The sequence below is a fragment of the Octopus bimaculoides genome, chromosome 10 (assembly GCF_046866305.1).
Source record: "Octopus bimaculoides isolate indiv1 chromosome 10, ASM4686630v1, whole genome shotgun sequence".
Lineage (NCBI taxonomy): Eukaryota > Metazoa > Mollusca > Cephalopoda > Octopoda > Octopodidae > Octopus > Octopus bimaculoides.
This window is the reverse complement of record NC_142937.1, coordinates 32376658-32393127: the sequence shown is the minus strand read 5'-3', so window position 1 is coordinate 32393127 and position 16470 is coordinate 32376658. Positions and strand designations below refer to the sequence as shown.

At 32.0% G+C, this 16470-nt stretch overlaps 1 protein-coding gene across 2 annotated transcripts in view; it reads left to right on the top strand.

Moving 5' to 3' along the window:
• The first annotated feature begins 1568 nt into the window (after positions 1-1568).
• LOC106881402 (uncharacterized) overlaps positions 1569-16470 on the top strand; it is a 72479-nt gene continuing 57577 nt past the window's right edge. The window contains exon 1 of one of the 2 annotated variants that reach the window (XM_089358535.1): positions 1569-1757. The gene's annotated coding sequence lies outside the window, so the exon portion shown is untranslated. The remainder of the gene's footprint in view (positions 1758-16470) is intronic. The other variant, XM_052971314.2, reaches the window with a different exon arrangement.

The window sequence follows — 16470 nt, the reverse complement described above, 5'->3', positions numbered from 1 at the left end:
GATTATATGAAATTTTTGAAATGCAAATATGTGAATGAAAATTAAGTTCAGACCTCTACATGGTAGCTAGACCTGGTAGAAATAGCAGCCAAATCTCCCTCAAAACACCCTACTGTTTTAATCCGACAATTCTGCCTGTTATGTAGTTTGAATGAGAGACTGTAACTAAAGATTAAGATTATTAACCCCACAAAGAGGTGAAAGAAGAGAGACAGCATAGCGAAACTTTTGGTTGACTGTCATCCTGTACTCCCCTTGTTGCTAGCGAAATGGTATATGCTGGCTGTGTGAGCAACGGGTTGTTTTAATGGCTGAACAAACAGGGGAATTCCATTAGAAAAAGTTTTAATCGATTTTCTCGGTAACTATGGGGGCTAGAAAAAAAATACAAACCACATTCCAATCTATACACCCGTCTCCACATGTGTGCCATTTTTCAGGCAAATCCACCCAGCCGTTTGGTTGTGAACCTCAAGACAAGAAAGAATACAACGGTCGCCCATGTCCAATTTATATTACACAAGAAAGAATACAACGCTCGGCCAACTTCAATTTATATTATAGATTAAGCATTACAGCAGTATCATAACTAAAAAGTTTTGCACTTAAAAGGTGTTTTTGTAAATGATGAAACAAAACTGTTACTATATGTTTAAATCAAGTAATTAACTTTGAGTTTTTATCTCTATTATAATAATTTTTATGAGAAATTGGTCTATCTGTGCTAGTTATGTTATGTTTGTCTTGATTTCTGTTGGTTTTGACAAACTCCCTTACTGTCTATATTTGTTAGTTTTTTTTTAATTGATGAGGCAATGACAAATATACGAGACCTTTGGTAATATGCTGTTTTTGAGTAAAAGACCCATCAAGCCAAGTAAAATTGTAGTCGTGGCAGATACTGGTGTCTTGTAACTGACTTATGTGCCAGTGGCACATAAAAGCACCTGTTACACTCTTGGAGTGGTTAGTGTTAGGAGGGGTATCAAGCTGTAGAAACCATGCCAAATCAGACTAGAGTCTGGTGCAGCCCCTCAGCTTGCCATTCCTGGTTAAACCATCCAACCCATGCCAACATGGACAACAGACGTTAAATGATGATGATGTTGCTAGAATTACTGTTGATTATTTATAGGGTTTTCTTTGTTGTTTATTGTGGATTGTTGACAGTATTTTACAGTTCAAAGTCTGAATATAAGCACCTTCACTCTTTTATCCTACATTATGTTTCCCATGTTGGAATATGTCTTCTTAAGACCCTAGCATGGAAAACACATTATTTTGGGAATCCAAATATTAAATATCATAAGATAGTGATTTTTGTACCTGTAGTATTTTAGGTCTGAACACAGATTCTTATTTTCTAGATGAAGAGGTATCTTTATCTTACTTGGTTCGTTCTGCTTTGGCAAAGATATTAAAATGAAGTCTAATATATTATTAGTACATATGAAGGCTAAAAGTTACTTCATGAAAGATTTTATAATAATAAAAATCATTATCAATTCTACTTTTTTGCTTATTGTATTATAGTTAGATTTACCTTCCATTTTTTTTTTTTTCCATATAGAATTTAAAACAACCTCCTTCCCTTGAGGATTTACCAACATTGTTACCAAAAGAGCAATTAGTTGACTCACGAAATGTGCAGCCTCCATCAACAAGTCCACCAAAACCCGGAGTAGAGAGACAAACTGGAAACCAAAATATTTCTCAACCTCATCAACCAACTACTTCAACACCTAGTACGAATAGCAGTAAGTATTACAATATTTTAATGGATTTGTGAAAAGAAAATCTTTTTGATCAGAACATTGGTTGAGACTGGTTTTTGCCATATGGTTGTACAGTGTAAAGTTTACTGTTATAGAATTTAAACAATTTGCGTTAGGAAATAACTTTCCTTGTCTCTCTACTTTAAATGAATATGATAAATATAAAAGTAACTCAAGTGATGAAAATATATTTACCTAATCTCTTAGAAAAATTGACTGCATCAGCTTCATAGCCGAATGCTCTTTTGGCATCTCCCAGAAGAAAAAAGTTAAATGTAACTACATAGGAGATAGCTTCATTCTTATTATTCTTTGTAAAAATATGTAAGTAAAGGTTTTGCGATGCAATAGTTCCTCCATCATTAATCTTGGTGTATAGGTTGCACTTATTAAAATAGATATACCAATTTAAATTGGGTGGTGATCCATATTATCATGTCTGATATCTGTGTACATTTCTTAAATTTCCACAAAGCCAAATTAAAATGAAATACATTGCAAATAAATTATCATTAAAATCTAGTTAAAATTACCTAGAGATTTTTGTTAAATGAACAGATTATCAACACCAAAAAAAAAAGAAAGAAAAGAAAAAACCTAAATACAATCAAGCAGAAAATCTCAAGTAAATATTCCAATTAAGATAAATCTTAGAAATAACCACCAAAGAAAGAATATAACTATGCCCTGAAATGCAATGTTATATCACTAGTTCTTTGAAGCATAGCCACAAAAAAATACACTGGATACTTTCTTAGTTTTGAATCACCTGAAGGTTTTTTTTTTTATATTGCATTTTCTTGATAACTGTAGCTGTATAAAAAACAAAATATGGTTGAAGCTGCTTGTTATAGTCACAATTAGTGTTATCAAATGGATATAGATTTAAAATGAATTAAAAATTATCCACTATTGGCATCAAAGTTCTGGACACTTTTCACGTAAACACAGCTATTATGAAGATATAAAGAAAAACAGACTAATGATGGGGATGTGGTTGGTGGCTTTTGTGGTTTTAATGAGAGAATCATGTTGGTGCTAGGAGTAAAGGTGCTAATGTTTATAGTTGGCCATTGTTGCTAGCAGTATTGATGTGGGTATGTCTGTATACATATGTGTGTATGTATTTATATATATGCAATCATGTGCAACATACATGCATGCACACACACACACATATGCACTCATATGTGATATACATACACACATACATACATACATATATATATATATATATATATATTGTTGTGTCTGGGGAGAGTCATTCTCATTTAGTGCCTCATTATTTAACACACTCACCAGTAAAGTTTCCACTCATTTACTTAGTTATTTTTCCTAAAATTTTCATTGCATCTTGCAACCTTTTCAATAGCCATTGTCTGTGTCCATTATCTGAGCTGCATTCTTTTTGTTTGTTTGTGCGCATGTGTGTGCACATGCACATGTATGCATGCATGCATGCAAGCATGTGTATGCATGTTTGTGTGTGTGTGTGTGTGTGCATATGTATATATGTATATATATGTGTACGTTTGTATGTATGTATTTTGTATATTCATGTTTTTGTGTGTTTTTATGTGTGTGTGTACCTCTGTCCCCTTGTGTGCATGTCTGAGTGTGTCTATGTATGGGTTTTTGTGAATATGTACTGTGTCTGTATGTATGGATGTATGTCTCCATGTGTATCCTTGTGTCAAATGAAGTGTATGTGTATATGGTCACGTGTTTCAATCTTTGTTTGCATATGTATGTGTGTATGTGTGCTTGTCTGTTCATATTACCTATGTACCTATCAATCTGTATGTCTACCTGTTTACATTTATATCCATTTGCCTACATACATGTGCACATGCATATACGTATACATATATATATACACACACACACGCATATACATCTACATAACAGGCCACTAACTATTCTACCTGTATATAAATATAAACTGTATGGGGGTATGATTACCTACTACAGTAGGAAATGTAGACTGAAACATGTGACCATATACACACACTTCACTTCATACAAGGTCACATATGGAGACACACATCCATACATACAGACACAGTACACAGTCACAAAAACCCATACACAGACACACTCAGACATGCACACACAAGGAGACAAAGGTACACACACACACATCCAAACACACACACACACATAAAAGTATACAAACATGAACATGCAGAATATATACATACAAACATACACACATACATATACACATATGCACACACATACGCGAACATACATGCATACACACACTTACATACATACATGTGTTCGTGCACATACATGCACACAAACAAACAAAAAGAATGCAGCTCGGATAATGGACAGTCAAAGACTATAGAAAAGGATGCAAGAGGCAACAAAAATTTTAGGCAAAATAAGTTAGTAAATGAGTGGAAACTTTACTTGTGTGTATATATATATATATATATATATATATATACACACACACACACACACACAAAAGTCTGCTATAGCTGCACAAAAACACGTACCATGTAATCACTAATTTATAATGCCACTACACACACAACACTCTGAACAAAGATGCAGGTGCATAAAAGCTAAGATATTCCCACTACATAGAGATTGCTTATAATCTATCACAGTCTTTAGAGCAACACTTTTACAGGAAGGACAAGCAGAAAAGAATCTATATTGGTACTACTAGCCAAACCCTTAAAGACAGATACATGCACATTCTGAGCATTACACAAAACAGATGCAATCTCCCTGTCCAAAACACCTCTGGGACTTAAAACAAAATAACCACAGGTATGAAATGGGAAGTTATATACCATGATCAAATGTAATTTGCTCTGATTATGTCACAATGGAAACAATGAAAATCAAAATATATATATTATCATCATCAGGTAGTATCTGGAAACACCCACATACGTAAAAACGAGACCCCCCCCACACACACGACATACAAAAGAATACTCATTACTGTTACACACTTTATATGTGTGAGTGTGTGTGTATATATATATATATATATATATAAATATATATATATATATATATATATATATATATATATATATATATATATATATATATATATATTGTCTGTTGCATATATATATATTGTCTGTTGCATATATTTATGTGTATATGTGGAGTACATGTGCATGTGTTTGTATAATGCATATATGGGTATATGTACCTATGTGTGTAATACATGCTTAGGTATGTATATAAATATATATATATATTTATGCATATATACATATGTATACGTACATACTTACATGTATACGTATATACATATGCATATGTGAGCACAGGACATCACAAAACGTAAACAACAAAACATACGAAGTATGAGATCATGGAATATGAACTTTTTTTTGCGAACAACGAAAGAATCAAATGGAAAACAAGACAAACAACACAAAGAATGACCCTTCATCAGCTGCCGGCTGTTTTTCTAATCTGTATTTTGAGCCATATATATATATATATATATATATATATATATATATATAAATATATATATGTGTGTGTGTGTAAATATATAAAAATAAAAAGATAAAGAGAGCAATGGTAAGGTTGGAGAAGTATTTTATGGATAGAGTCTTACAGCTGTTTCTGGGAAGATCCAGTACTTCCCTTCATCGGAGACAGAAAAAATAAAGTAATTTATTATTATATCCATAGGCGGATATTTTTAGTATGAAGTGGTAAAGAGTGTGATGCGCTGAAAAAAGAGAGAACAGTACTTGAAGTGTAGTTTCATTCCAGTAGTAAAAATCCGTGTAGAAATCCGTGTAAAGTAATCCTTATGGGGATAATCCGGAAATGGATGTCCCCATAAGGATTGCTTTACACGGATTTCTACATGGATTTTTGCTACTGGAATGAAACTACACTTCAAGTACTGTTCTCTCTTTTTTCAGCACATCACACTCTTTACCACTTCATACTAAAAATATCCGCCTATAGATATAATAATAGATTACTTTATTTTTTCTGTCTCTGATGAAGGGAAGTACTGGATCTTCCCAGAAACAGCTGTAAGACTCTATCCATAAAATACTTCTCCAACCTTACCATTGCTCTCTTTATCTTTTTATTTTTATATATTTACACATACACACGGTAATATACGACTTATAATCCCCAATCCTGTTCATACAACGACTGGGGCAAACTAGTCGGTATACAGCACTTACTCGGTATTACCTGTATCCTCTTGGGTTTGGTTAAATCCAATACCCTCCTCAACCTTATATATATATATATATATATATATATATATACACACGCACACACATATATATGTATGTATATATATTTGTGTGTGTGTATATACATATAAGAAGGCCTGTACTCCACAACAGAAGTGTTAAGGTCACTTTCCCTGGTAAAAAGGGTTGACCTGCAAGAATCCTGTGCTGGCACCATGTCAAAGAATAGTCATGCTAGTGTCACGCAAAGGCACTCATGCACTCACAGTAAAGTGGTTGGCGTTTTGAAGGACATCCAGCTGCAGAAACCATGTCAGATCAGACTGGAACCTGATGCAGATCTCCAGCTTGCCACTGACATGAGAGCCCGTCAGGCAGTACTGGTATCCGTCACGTTCAAATGGTGCTTTTTATATGCCACCTGCACAGGAGCCAGTCCAGCGGCACTGGGGCAATGACCAAGCTCGAATGGTGCTTTTTTTACGTGCCACTGGCACGGGAACCAGTCAGTGGCCATGCTAGGATGGTGCTTTTAATGTTCCACTGGCACAGGTGGTACTGTCATTGGCCATGACAGCGATTTCACTTGCCTCAACAGGTCTTTGCAAGCATAGTTTATTGTCTAATGATTGAAGGGTACTCTTAAATGGGTTGGTTATACAGCACTGGCATAGGCCACGGCTATGGTCTCACTTGACTTGCCGGGTCTTCTGAAGCACAGCATATCTCCAAAGGTCTCAGTCACTTGTTATTGCCTCGGTGAGGCCCAATGTTCAAAGGTCATGCTTCACCACCTTATCCCAGGTCTTCCTGGGTCTCCCTCTTCCGCAGGTTCCCTCAACTGCTAGGGTGTGACACTTTTTCACACAGCTGTCCTCCTCCATTCACAACACATGACCATACTAGCGCAGTCATCTCTCTTGCACACCACATCTGATGCTTCTTATGTCAAGCATTTCTCTCAGGGCGCTTACACTCTGTCATGTATGCACACTGACATTGCACATCCAGCAGAGCATACTAGCTTCATTCCTTCCAAACTTACGTATGGCCTCAGCAGTCACAGCCCATGTTTCACTGTCATGTAGCATAGCTGTTCACATACATGTGTCATAGTCTACCTTTTACTCTGAGCGAAAGGCCCTTTGTCACCAGCAGAGGTAGGAGCTCACTGAACTTTGCCCAGGCTATCATTACTCTAGCAGCTACACTTTCAGAGCATCCACATCCACTACTAACTTGGTCACCTAGGTAATGGAAGTTATCAACTACTTGTAGTTTTTTCCCATGCACATTTTCAGTGTTTATTGCTTCTGAGCATTTTCCACACACAAAAATTATCTTCCCAATTGGCCTTCCTTTGATATTGCTGCACCTCGATAGAATATATATATATATATATATATATATATATATATGAATAATAATGATATTGGGTCATCCATAAATAATGCGATGTTTTTTCAATTGCATGAACTAAAAGTCGGAGGAGGGTAAGATAAACTTGCAATAAAAACAGGTAGTCATTTTACCTTGTATTTATTCTTAGTGGAAGTTTTGAAGAGTGCAGTTCAATATGTGTATATATGTGTGTGTGTGTGTCTGTCTGTCTTTCTGTCTTTGTCCCACCACAATCGCTTGACAACTGATGTTGGTGTGTTTACATCCCTGTAACTTAGTGGTTTGGCAAAAGAGACTGATAGATTAAGTACTAGGCTTACAAAGAATAAGTCCTGGGGTCAATTTTTTCAACTAAAAGACCCTTTAAGGCGATGCTCCAGCATGGCCGCAGTCAAATGACTGAAACAAGTAAAAGAATAAAGAATAGATACACACACACACACACACGTAAACACATTACTGAGAAATATTTGTAGATTTTCTTTTTTTTTTTTCAAATTTCTTTTCTTTCACTAAGCAGCAAGTTTCAAGAGGTGTTGGTGGTTTGGTTGATGCTTAAATGAAATCTGATAACATTTATGAGAATGTTATGTATTTCATCTGGAAATGAGTCATTATCTCTATCATTCTCTTATTGACTTAAGTCCTATTCTGCTTGCATTTAGACCAATTATTTATAAACAAATACTCACAATGTTTAGAACCTTACCAACTTCCATACACAATTTATATTTGAAAAAATATTGTTGTTTTTCTCTTCTTTTTTATATTATCTGTTTTTTTTTTCTTTCATTTACAGCTTTTATGAGAAATATCTTTCATTTAATATGCAATGACATGTATTCTAAATTGGTCTGCGTTCATTAAATTTTCTATTTATTTTTTTAATAATTATTACTTGCAATCACAGTGATGAATCCAGGATCTTTTCTATCTTTTTACAAGAGCATTTCTATCTTACATTTTATTGAGAGAATTTGTGACATCTTGATTTTATTTCTTTTGGGTTGGACAGTGTGGTGGTTACCAATGTCTCTTTGTCATTGACATTTTGGTTGCCCATCCTTTATTTTGTAGATAATATGGATGACATATGGTGTGGCATCTAAGAGTTCTTAGACTTCTATAACTGGTATTAGTGTGTGTCATGTAAACAACTTCAATGGATTAATTTTAGGAAGATTAGACTTCTGAAGTAAATGTATTTGCTTATCTGCTTGTGTTGTATTTTTTTTTTTTTTCTTAATATTTTTTATTTCAGCCTCCATCTCATTAATGCACCTAGAGTTTGGTGATGGGCATTAAAGAAGTCCCAGTATTTATTTGTGGGCAAGAAAAATATATTTGCAGGATAATCATCTCAATGTGGAATTTTAAGATAAGATGAGGCAATGGAACTCTTTTCTGCAGCACTGGCAGACTTTTGTGTAGTGGTTTGATTGTCTGTGTTCCGTAACTGCATTTTTGAATAGGATTTAAAACTTTTGTTTTATGTGTATAAAAATAGGAGCTGTAAATGGTAAATCCTTGCTAATGTTGTGAAAATTGAAGTGAGATCAGAATGAATGGAACATTTTTTTTTTTTTTTGAAAAAAAAAAAATGGTTAACATAACTGTCAAAATAAGAAATAATTTTTATACATCTCACATAATCAACTTTGTATATATTTATTCATGTTACTCTTTATTAAATTATTATTTTAACCAACAATTTCTAGATACATAAAATTTGATATGTCATATGTCAGCTTCTTGCTTCTGAATGTATAAATGACGGTAAATTAACTAAAAGTTGACTGCTTCCCCTTCCAAAACCAGTTTTTAGTCTGCAATTTATGGTCAGATAGATTTGTCTTTACCATTCCAACTAACTGAATTGCATGGCAAATTAATCAGACATTTTATTAGTTATTATGGACTTTTGTGCTAATTTGTATTTTGGTGACTACTTGAATATTTACTGGTGTTCTTGTTTTTCAATTGCAAAGTTTACTTTTTTCTAGATTTATAAAGGAATTTTGGTAGTAAAGAACAACAAATTTTTAATATTTCTAGCATGTAGCATACAGTGATTTACATCATAAGACAGAAGTCTTTTAAAAAATTTTCTTGTGATATTATATTGTATCTACTGAAATTATTAAATTTACAGCTCAAATAATTTCTAACCTGTTAAAATGTACATGCTTGTTTTTCAGTGTGACAAAACATATTTGTTTTTATTTCACTTGCTTATTTAGGTTAACTTAAAAACATGAGCTATTACTGTATGTTTCTTGCATTTCAATACTAAGCTGATACAGAACTTATGCTGATCTTGCAAATATTTATTTATATAAATATCTAGCAATAACAGTATGAAAGACACTTTAGCCATTCAAAAGCACAAAAACTGTTTGCTTCACTTAATCATTTATTATTTTGTGTCAAATTTGTTGTTGCACTAACAACAATCTGGTCACTGGCACGATTCCACAGCAACTGGGCCAATACATACATACATACATACATACATACATACATGCATGCATGCTTGAGGATTATAAGCGTAACTTTACAGGTCATTCATGTAGTCATTGCCCAGTGTTCATTTGGAATTTAAATTCCAAATATAAAAGATATGATGATGATTTTCAACCTAAAGCCAAATTAACTGACCCACTACTGCTGTTGTTGTTTTTTATTTTTTATTTTTTTACTTTAAATAAGAATGATTAGACAATTAGCTGTGTTCTTCACAACTTCTTTCTCAACTGGGGTCCAGTAGAACAAACCATTACAATTCCTTGTTAGAATATCTGTAAATGGATTAGGGACAGGCTCACCTGTAATGGCTTGGAGTCATAAAACATATAATAAAGTCAGACAAAATATTGACATTTTGAATGTATTTAATACATGTGTTTCAGATAATTAAAGAGAAAAGAATTCATCTCCTACATAAATCCTTCTTTAGTTAAGACTTATTTGATTTGTATTAAATGAAGGAGGTGTTTAGGCAAGATATGAATCTTTTTCTCTTTTGCGTAATTATCAGAAACATGTGTATTAAATGTATTAAAAATATTACTATTTGGTTTTACTTTATTATTATATGTTGTATGTATATGTGTGTACATGTGTGTATATCATCATGATGTAATGTCTTTTCCATACACATGTACACACATGCGGATGGGTGTGTACATGTGTATGCTTTTGTGTATTCCCTTTGTGTTTGTTGGTTTGTAAACAGCAGCTTCTTGCTAGTGTCATTGGCTTGCAATCCACCATAAAAGTATATCCAGGTTTCCTGACATATCTTGTCATGTTGCCATATCTTTTTAAATATAATGTTTTCTAAATGATGTTCTTTGTTCTCAGCTACCTGTATAAAGTATGCCTCGCTGCTGTTACTTGTTTAATAGATGGGGAGATTATTACCTCACATAGAAACAAGAGTTCTGAGTTATAAGAAGGGCATCTGTTTATAGAAAAAAACTTTGCCTCTTTGTACTTTCATCTGATCCATGCAACCATAGAAAAATAGCCATTAAAATGACAACAACAACGATGATGATGATGATGATGATGACGACGATGCTGATCATGGAATTTACTATAGTTGTAGATATCATCATCATCATTATCACTTAATATCTGTTTTCCATCCTGACATGGACCGGATGGTTTGGTAGGATCTGGTTAGCCACAGAGCTGCATTGAGCTCCAGCGTTAGCTTTAGCATGGTTTCTATGGCTTGAACAGGTAAAAAATTGGTTTAACTGCTCATTGAACACATCCACAGTTTGTGGATCTCTTAAGCCTTTCTGCAAGAAGTTTAAAAGTAGTTGACTTTTGAATCCTTAATTGTTACAATATTTTATTCTTACTCTGGGCAGAGACAGTGGGATCTTTGGTACAATGCAGTAGTGGCCAGTAATTGGTATAACTTTCAAACTGGATGATAGACTTTCCAGGATCTTCCATATATATACATATGATGATTGAGAATTAAAAGCATCCCCTTTTACTTGTTTCAGTCATTTGACTGTGGCCATGCTGGAGCACCGCCTTTAGTTGAGCAAATTGGCCCCAGGACTTATTCTTTGTAAGCCTAGTGCTTATTCTATCGGTCACTTTTGCCGAACCGCCAAGTTGCGGGGATGTAAACACACCAGCATCAGTTGTCAAGCAATGGTGGGGGGACAAACACACACACACATATATATATATATATATACATATATACGACGAGCTTCTTTCAGTTTCCATCTACCAAATCCACTCAAAAGGCTTTGGTCGGCCCGAGGCTATAGTAGAAGTCACTTGCCCAAGGTGCCACACAGTGGGACTGAACCTGGAACCATGCAGTTGGTAAGCAAGCTATTTACCACACAGCCACTCCTGCACCTATGGTAATTTAAAAGAAAAAGATGTTGATTGTGGTTATAATGGATATGGATGCAATAGAACTGATGGCAATTCACAACCTCATTTTTTGTTTTTAAGTTTCACTTCACTAATGTCACTTATAATAAATACAGAATCATATCAACCCATATCAACTCACAACCCCTATATGAAAAATGCAAAAGGATTCTCTCCCAGATACACTGATAACTAGATCAAGAAACATGCTTTTGAAAAAGATAAAGTGAGAAAAGACAACAAATATCATCATCGCTTGATGACCACCTTCCATATATGTAATAAACAACTCGTCTAAATTCAGCCAACTATCAGAATCATGATTTTTATATATCTCCTGATATAAAGGTTCATTTTAACATGCTTTGAAATGTACTTTCTTTGTATTATATAACCCTTTTGTTACCATAATTCTGTTGAAATACACTACTTTTGTAGTGTATTTAATTTTAAAATAACAAAGAGTTTAACCAAATAATTTTATTGCTATTATTAAGCTGGTGCTTGGAATATAAATTAACAGGAACTTTTTATGGTAAGTTTTAATAGAGATCACTTTAAAAACAAGAAGTTTGTATCATAGAACCAAGGGAACTCTCATGCACTTTGGTATCATCAGAAGGGTTAATTGCTCAGAATACTTTACTGTTATAGTGTTTACTGTTTAACATCACAATTTGATTTAGCTATTTCTAAACATTCAAATTTATAGTAATGGAGTTATCTCGTATTTAGTTTTTGCCAAGTAAATAATAGATGTTTTGCATTTGATGGGAACAAGGTTACAGCCATCTTCACATGTCATTTAACTTTAATTTTGAGTTTTTTTCTCCTGATAGTAAAAAATGGTTATGGTCATTGCCTCAGTAAATCATTTTAAGTTTTGAAATAATATCAGAATTTTAAGCAACTCAAAATCTTTTCTTGTTTTAAAATTACTTTTTTAATTGTTTATTAATTTAATCTTTATTAAAAGCATTCTCGAGGAGTTAGAATACATTTCTACTTTAATTTTAATATTTCTTAATATGTTAAATTTATGAAAGCTTTTTCAATAAATTCTACTTTGATTTTGTAATTTAATAAGTAAACTCTGTGACTGTAACGTGTTTTCTATTAATTACTGGTTTGCTGAACTCCTCATTATTTCCCATTATTTTATGAAGTAATAAATATTTGAAATAGACTGAAATATAACATTTATTTTAAACGTCTCATGATTTTTGTCCAAATTTTCATTTAAAAAAAATCTAATTGTAAAATTTTATAAGATTTAAAATAATTTATTTTGAAATATTAACTTTTGGAAAATGGCAATTTGATTCAAATAACTATTTTAATGTTGCAAATATAACCAAAATTGATGTCAAATATTTTAGAAACATTTGGAGTTATCTATTTACAGGAATTTAAGTTATTTTATCAATAAGCTTTTTGGTCTAATAACCATCTAAACACTCATTCTTTCCATTTTAGTATTAAATATGAGCTGCAAAGATTACCATTTTATGAATTAAGAACATAAGTCTATCTTTACAGATAAGACATTTTGGCTTCTGTTGAATTTGTTTTTTTAATTTGTTTTTGTAGAATTATATTCTTTTGCAATGCTTAAATTCTTACTGTTTTATTTTTATTTTTAACTTCAAATAAAATCTGCTGAATCAAAATGTAAAAATTTAAACAATAAAAAATATTTTTGTCTTTTACAAAGATGCATAACTATTAATGCATTTGTTTCCGTCTCTTCTTGCTGTTGATTCTCTTATCTATTTTCTCCTGGTTTGATACATCCATTTCAGTATGAAAGCATTTAGACAAGGAATTCATTTATTTTCTTTTTCGATACAATTATTTGAAAGCAAAGTTTTATTTTACATTTGTCGAAGCATCTTACAAGTAGTTGAAATAATGGGATTCATCTTTTATCAATTAGTGAAAATGAGTTGCTGTTAGTTTAAATTCCTCTTAGTAATCTTTTGGATTAATACATTCTATTTGATTCATTAAAAAAGGTTTTCTGCTTATTCTTTGTTTTTTTGTTTTTTTTAATTATAATTATTTTATAATACTGAATTATTTTTACATTGTTTAAGTGCATTTAAAGGATAGCAAATATTTATGTAGTTGCACACATAAACAGATACATACAATTGCTGAAATATTTTGAATCATATTTCTCAACAATTTATAAAATACATTATTAATTTGGAATATTTTGAGGGATTTGTTTGTTAAGTTACTGGATTGTAAACACTTTGCTTTTATCAAATGAAAATTTCTCATTGGTTCAGTAGGTAGAATGTTGGAATATTTTTTAAAGAAATGAAAAATATTACATAAAAATCCGATCAGTAATAATTATATTGCAGGAAAGAATTTGTAAACTGAAAGTCATAAAAAATCTGAAAACTAATTAAAGGTAAATGTAACTATACCTGAAAAACTTATGTTGCAACACCTAGAAAATTTACAAATGTATTTTTAAGAATGAAAGATAGTGCTATAATTTTAAATAAACTCTCTAAAACAAATGCATTTATATAAAAGAGACTTCAGTTAATAAGTATATTCATTTACAGTGTAGAAAAAGAAATCCTTGTTTTATGTAACTTTTAAAATTATTCCTTTTAGAAAGGATATGTATGCTTCTTTTCTATACATAAATAATGTATCCAAGTTCTGGTATAAATTTGTAATTCATATTGTATTCATAATTTTATTTATATTTTATAAATATAGTCAAGCTGTGTTTGTCACAGTTACTTTTATAGAGAGAACTGAAAATCTACAATTTAGACTACAAAGATTAGAACTCTGCAATATTTTGCATCTTTATCTTATAATCGGAATATAGTACACAATATTTCATTGTTTCTTAAAATGATAAAATTACTACTTAATTTTAGAGTAATGTTTAACAAAAGAACAATAAAAGTTAGTAAAAGTTATCGAAGAGAAAATGAATGAAGGATAAGTCAATCCATATGAAATGTTGATGTGAAGTGAGATTTTTGTTCCATTTTTATTTCAAAACAGGTGTAAATATTTTAATTACATTTAATGTTGGGACAGGGGTTAAATTAGAATTAAAAGAGAGACTAAACAATATGACATTATCGAAACATCTGAAATAAATTATAATTCAAACAAGATGTATGAATAACAACTTGGGTATTCTGTGGAATAGTGTTGAAAGGTCACAATGTGAAATTGCTTAAATGCCAAGGATATTCATCAAAAATATAATTTTAGGTACTGTACATATTGGTTCCCTTTTATGTGTCTGTATATCATTTTTCAGTCCTAGAATAAGACTGAATAAAAACTATATATTTTTTATGAAATTACTATGAATGCTAATATAATGATATATATATTTAAGGTGAGCAATGTGTACTCTCCTATATTATATATATGTAAAAATAGTTAAGTATGAAATAAGGCAAGTTTATATTCCAGTGAGAAGAGGTGATTTAGATGTTTCAGACCAAGTGGGTCCTTCTTAGAAAAAAAAATGGGTTTTTTTTGATGGTTTGAAAGAAATTGAAATATTTTAATGTAAGTAATTAGTGGTAGAGGAAAGTGACAAAGCAGTAAATGAGAAAGTGTGTATGTGTGTGTATAATATATATATATATATATATATATATATATATATATATAATTTTATAATTTCTAATTTTACTTGACTTGCTATTATGCCTTATTCCTATTTGCTGCCTTTCAGTGGTTGTATTATTTTGCATCGTTATAGTAATTCAAAACGATTGTCTATTTTAGAGTTCTGCTTGTTTGGCATGTAAGTTAATCTGAGATTGTATCTTGAAACAATGACATTGTGGAAGTATCATGATGGTCATGTAAAACTAACAACACATATATGTCATTACATTCACTTTTGTTTTATTTATTGATAGTATTGTACACCATAAAGTGTCAAAAGATTTTGTCACACGGCTACATCTTAATCGTTGATACAGTTTCTCAGCATCTACTTGACACCAACTTTTTGGCCAGTTTCTATAACTCTTGAAGGATGTTTGTTTATTGTTCATTTATGTATTTATTTATTTATTTCAATATTTTTCAATGTCTTAATTACATTTCTGTTTAAGTACTTCATGTCTTTTACATATCAGTTTGATTCTTTTGTGATGCTTTGGTAAACTCGCTTAGTAAGTTACAAATTGGTAGTTGAGTCTTCTTGGAATTCTTTAACTTTGTTCCATTGTCCATCTTCATTGGGTGTGGGTATTTATGTTTATGAATTTGAGCGCCCCCCCCCCCCCATGTTTAACTAGTAGGATTTATTGTTGCTTTTGGATTTATATTAGATTTATTTTGGGATAGAAGGAGAGGCAAAAAGATAGATGGCTTGTTTGCTATGCATGTACGAAATGTCTAAATGTATGTTTATATCTGCCTACAATGTATGGCTTATATTAAATTGCATTAAGGTAATTTATTTATTTATAGGCGCAGGCATGGTTGTGTGGTTAAGAAGCTTGCTTTGCACCCACATAGTTTTAGGTTCAGTCCCACTGCGTAACACCTTGGGCAAGTGTTTTCTACTATAGCCTCAACCAAACCAATGCCTTGTGAGAGAATTTAATAGAGGGAAACTGTGTGTGTGTGTGTGTGTGTGTGTGTATATTCTTTTATTCTACTTGTTT